This window comes from Piliocolobus tephrosceles, chromosome 19 (assembly GCF_002776525.5).
Source record: "Piliocolobus tephrosceles isolate RC106 chromosome 19, ASM277652v3, whole genome shotgun sequence".
In the NCBI taxonomy this organism is placed as follows: Eukaryota; Metazoa; Chordata; class Mammalia; order Primates; family Cercopithecidae; genus Piliocolobus; species Piliocolobus tephrosceles.
The window spans coordinates 40,399,041-40,404,903 of NC_045452.1; the positions used below are offsets into that span (position 1 = coordinate 40,399,041).

A 5,863-nucleotide genomic window follows, 5' to 3' on the forward strand; every position below is an offset into this window, starting at 1 on the left:
ACAAACAAACAAACAAACAATCCAAAAAATCAATGAGCAGGAAAAATGCCCGAATACTCGCCTGCCTCAGTTGTTCAAGTCTTCGCGCAGTGTGCAATGTGAGACAGCCAGACCAGTCAGGCCCTGTGAAAGACCACAGCGCTGTTCCGGGATGTGTCCAGGCGTAACCTGCAGACACACACTCGGAGGGCTGGGATCATCCTCTGTTGCCAGGAAGCAGCTTCACTTCAAAAGCCATTTGCTTTTGCACAAATAATAATAAATCAGCTGACCTATAACCCTGTAATGAATTCAGGAAATGTGTATCCCACTAAACAATTAGTGTCCTGGAGGGACATATCGAGCAGTTATTTTTGCAATAGCTTTTAAAGACATTATACCACATGCAGAATAAGAAAGAAGGAGAAGGAAAAGGAATTACATTTTTTTTTTTTTTTTTACTGTGGTGGGAAAAAGACGGATCTGTTTGCAGTAGGAGGGTTTTCGCTTCTAGGAAATTCACTCTCAAGAGCAGCTTCCAGCCTTGGAGATGCCCAGGTATGCAGGAAGCTCAAGCCAGCTTGGCTCAGTGGCTCCAGCGTGCCTCTGGTCAGTCCCTTATGCATAAGGAACTACTGGGATTGGCCCCAGAACGGGGCTGCGGGCATGCGGAGCACACCCGGCTTCTGAGAGAAGAGGGAGGAAGGTAGCTGGCGGGTCCCTCCCATGGCGTGTCCAGTGTGTGTGCATGAAAAAGCGTGATTTGGGGCCGGGCATGGTGGCTCATGCCTGTAATCCCAGCACTTTGGGAGGACGAGGCGAAGGGTCACGAGGTCAGGAGTTCAAGACCAGCCTGGCCAATATGGTGAAACCCTGTCTCTACCAAAAACACAAAAATTAGCTGGGTGTGTTAGCATGCGCCTGTGATCCCAGGTACTCAGGAGGCTGAGGCAGGAGAATTGCTTGAACGCAGGAGGGAGAGGTTGCAGTTAGCCAAGATCACAGCACTGCACTCCAGACTGGGTGACAGAGTGAGACTCCGTCTCTCAAAAAAAAAAAAAAAAATAAAGCATGATTTCAGGGAAAAAAGAAAAGCAAAGAAGGAAGACCAGGAGAAAGAAAAATGCCAACATTTTAACTGGTGGGATTACTAATAGTTTTCTTTTCTGCATTTTCTAATCTGAAAATAATTTTTAATGATTATGACCATGTGTCATTGTGCAGGGGTGTGTGTGTGTGAGAGAGAGAGAGACAGAGACAGGCAACAGAGAAACAAAGCAAGATGGCTATCTTGGCTGATGATGACGATGACATTTTTAGTTTAAATAAATTTTAGAGGACACAAGTTCCCTACGAGAAAAAAGTACCAAATAATGAATTCTGGGTTCTTCCATATTAGGTAAAGAACCTGGGGCCGGGCGCGATGGCTCAAGCCTGTAATCCCAGCACTTTGGGAGGCCGAGACGGGCGGATCACGAGGTCAGGAGATCGAGACTATCCTGGCTAACACAGTGAAACCCCGTCTCTACTAAAAAAAAAAAAAAAAAAAAAAAAAAAAAAAAAAAAAAAATACAAGAACCTGGACGACATCATAGTTTGTTGTCCTTTTTTCCTAAAGCAGTGTTTCTTAGAAGCATTTGTAAGGAGTCTATTCTTTAGAACAAGAGTCCAAAGATGTGTTCCATGAAAAAAAAAATGAGAAGTTTGGAAAATAATCACCTGCTGGTGACTCCTTCATTTACTTATTAGTAAATATTTGTTAATAATTGAGATCTCACTATGCTTGAGACACCCTTCAAGACGTGGAATATTTAAGATACAATCTCAGCCTTCCTAGTGCTTATATAGTACTCTAGATCTAGACGAGAAGGCAGACCAGTAGAGTCCAGGGACATGTGACAAACGTAGCTGCCATGATGATCCAGAGAGAGAGAGAGAGAAAGAGAGAAAGAGAGAGAGAGAGAAACACAGAGAAAGACAGAGAAAGACTTCTTGGCATCTCACCACAACCACTTTTTATGTACAGAGCAGTAATATTTTACAACATAACTACAGTTTCCTGGGAAGATGGTCATGTGCAGACGGGTTGCAGAGAGAAGGAAATTGTTTCACCTTCATCTTCCTGGTAAGGCTAGAAGACAAAAGCCATCCCTTGTTACAATTTTGAAGGCTATAGGGAAGGCAATTTTAATGGAAAGATGACTTCTTTGACGGATGCAAATGGAATGAACTCCAGTGGAGTCCTTTCGGAAGTCACTATGCAGTTGTAGGATGGCTGCAGGGTAATTTGATTAAACAAACAGGCAAAGAGGAACAAGAAGAAAGAAGCAGAAAGCCAGGAGGGCATGGTTTTATGTCAAGGTTCTCTAGAGTTAGTGAGGGTGTGTCCTGCTTTCAGACTTGGCTATGTTTTAATTCTCAAACGTCATTGCTTGAATGGTGCCACTTATTTTAGGTTTATTTCTGGCACATCAAATGGGTAAGGCTTTCCCAGAATCTTTCGTAAACTCAGTTGCCAGGCTTCACCCCCATCACCATCCAAACCCTCGCCTACTTTGTGCCATCATCTACCAAGATTTCAAGGAGAATTCTTTCTGCTTCCCATTTACCTCTTCAAAAGAAAGCTTTGTCCAGGGTTGACATTGGAAGGTTCAACATATCCCTCATGTCCGGTTTCCTTAGGTCTAAACATCTGTAGACTCTTTATTTAACCTCAAACTCCTGGACTGAGTAGGCAATTCAAAAAGAATTTGCCAAATGCTTTTAAATCTTAGATCAGTGGCTGGCACAATGGAAGATGTCCATTTGCTGAATGAAGACATTACAATATCAATTGACAGAGGCAAATGCCCTTGGTCATTGTAATCTGCCGTAATGGTGGAATCTCAGACCGATTTGCTGCAATTATTATTATTTTTTTTGAGACGGAGTCTCGCTCTGTCGCCCAGGCTGGAGTGCAGTGGCCGGATCTCAGCTCACTGCAAGCTCCGCCTCCCGGGTTTACGCCATTCTCCTGCCTCAGCCTCCCGAGTAGCTGGGACTACAGGCGCCCGCCACCTCGCCCGGCTAGTTTTTTGTATTTTTAGTAGAGACGGGGTTTCACCGTGTTAGCCAGGGTGGTCTCGATCTCCTGACCTCGTGATCCGCCCGTCTCGGCCTCCCAAAGTGCTGGGATTACAGGCTTGAGCCACCGCGCCCCGCCGCTGCAATTATTTTTTTAAGACTTTGCTGTGCTTCACTTATGATGTTAAATTAAATATATTTTTAAGTAAAGAATCATTTTCTTCTACTTTTTGGTTCAAATTCTTAAACTTGATGTTTAAAGAAGATAGAAAATGAAGTAAACCTTGGAATTTAATGAAGCCTTATGATTCTTAAATAAGTAGAAGTCAGTCCTCATTACCTACTCATCCCATAATTCTCTTCTCCACAGGGCCATTTCCAGATATGAATTGCAGAGAAATATTTCAATATATCCTCACCCAAATGTGCTTTTAAAAGTACATTTCTTTTTAATATAATAAGATTTATATTCTTTGTGTTTGTTTAGAGGGTAAACCTGGATTTGTATTTCTAGAAGTTGCTTTCAATGAAGAAATTTGAAAGAAATAGTATTTCAGAAAAATCAAAACAAGCCATAGAAATCTAGTATTTTTCGGATGCTATACTGGGCTGCATGAAGTCTAAATCCATAATATGTATGAATAATGTATTCTAAAGTAAATACTATATTTTGTTAAATTATTTGGCAAAATTAAATTCTTTAAAATGACCTTTTTTCTTGTTTCGAAGTGATGTGCACGTAAAGAGGCAGTGTAGACTGGTGGTTAGGAGCACTATGGAGTCAGAAGCCTGCTTCAGAATCTTGGCTACCTCACTTACCAAGGATAGAGCTGTGGGGCAGGTTACTTGTTCTCACTCTCTCTTCTTTTTTCCATCTTTTTTCCACCCATTTAAATGGGTTTAAAATGGCAACAATAAACCACCTAAGTAAAATGGCCTTCGTGTGAGAGAAATAAATTAATATATGTTGCTATGGTTTAAATGTGTCTCTTCTAAAATCCATGTAGCAACTTAATCCCACTTTGATGGCTGTTAGTCTGTTCTCACACTGCTAATAAAGACATACTCAAGACTGGGTAATTTATAAAGAAAAAGAGGTTTAATGGACTCACAGTTTCACATGTCTGGGGAGGCCTCATAATCATGGCAGAAGGCAAAGGAGGAGAAAGGCACATCTTATATGGCAGCAGGCAAGAGAGTTTGTGGAGGGGAACTCCTATTTATAAAACTGTCAGATCTCATGAGACTTGTTCACTACCACGAGAACAGGATGAGAGAAATTGCCCCTGTGATTCAATTATCTCCACCTGCTCTTGACACATGTGAATTATTAAAATTTAAGGTGAGATTTGGGTGGGGACACAGCAAAACTGTATCAATGGCATTGAGAGATGAGGCCTTTGGGGATGTGATTAAATCCCAGTGGATTAGAATAGATTAGTGCCTTATGAAAGGGCTGGCAGGAACTAGTTTAGGCCCTTTGGGCCTTTCCATCCCTTGTGCCATAGGAGACCCCTCCAGAGAAAGCAGCAACAAGGCCCCATCTTGGAAGCCAAGAGAGCAGCCCTTACTGGACACCAAACCCTCCAGCACCTCTGTTTTGGATGTTCCAGCCTTCAGAAACATGAGAAGTACATTTCTGTTCTTTATACATTACTCAGTCTGTGGTGTTTTGTTATAGCAGCACAAATGGATTAACACATGTGAAACACTTAGAGCTGTGCTTTGCCCAGAGTCAGTGCTCAGTAAATTTTGTGAAAAATTTGGCAAGTCAGTAAAAGTAGAACTGAGAAAACAAAAATTATCCACTTTCCACCACTTGCAGAATCCACTAGTAGCATTTTAGCATATTGCTTTCAGTCTATCCCTATCAGTCTTATGAGAGTTTACTACTTATAAATTATTTACATTTTATGCTTCACTTGACACACCACAAGCATTTATTTATATTATTTAAGTTATTTTTAAAAAAATCCTCTGCCCCTTCTGTAACTTCTTTTCTTTTCTTTTTTTTATTTTTGAGATATAGTCTTGCTGTGTTACCTGGTCTCTAGTGCAGTGGTGAGATCTCGGCTCACCACAACCTCTGCCTTCCAGGTTGAAGCAATTCTCCTGCCTCAGCCTCCCAAGTAGCTGGAACTACAGGTGCGTGCCACAATGCTTGGCTAATTTTTGTATTTTTAGTAGAGATGGGGTTTCACCATGTTGGCCAGGCTGGTGTAGAACTTCCGACCTCAAGTGATCCACCCACCTTGGCCTCTCAAAGTGCTGGGATTATAGATTTGAGCCATTGCTCCCATAACATAAGGCCGTCTTCCATAACTTTCTTAACCATTTCCTATTTCCCTATTGTAGGATATTTAGATTGTTTCCAAGAACATCAAAATGCCTTAAAAATATCAACAGTTTTATGCTTATTGTATGGAACATCTCCAAATCATATAGCCTTTTTACCCTTCTTGAGAGTGAAGTGACATACAGTTTTGAAAACCCTACGGAACATGGTGTTTCAGACATGGCTGTTGAAACATGATGAAAGTAAAGTTTTTTATCTGTGTGTTGAGAAAAAATGATCAGTTAAGGGAAATGATAATATGGTAAAATACGCTAACCACTTTATATTTTCCTAGCACAGAACCTACCCCAAATACTTCACATGTATTAACCCATACCTCACAGCTATCTCAAGAGGCGATTTTCTTATCTCTACTTTGGAGATTAGGAAATTGAGTCACTGAAAGGTTGAATGACTTGCCCAAGGTCACCACTCTAGTAAATTGAAGTTTTGGGATTTGGACCTAGGAAATCTACTTCCAGAAAC

The 5,863-nt window shown here is 41.3% G+C and overlaps 1 long non-coding RNA gene across 1 annotated transcript; it reads left to right on the forward strand.

Moving 5' to 3' along the window:
- The first annotated feature begins 2,002 nt into the window (after positions 1-2,002).
- LOC111524607 lies at positions 2,003-3,723 on the forward strand. The gene is made up of 2 exons (XR_002725831.1): positions 2,003-2,104; positions 3,413-3,723. It is a non-coding gene; the product is annotated as an uncharacterized LOC111524607 (long non-coding RNA).
- The last annotated feature ends 2,140 nt before the right edge of the window (positions 3,724-5,863 follow it).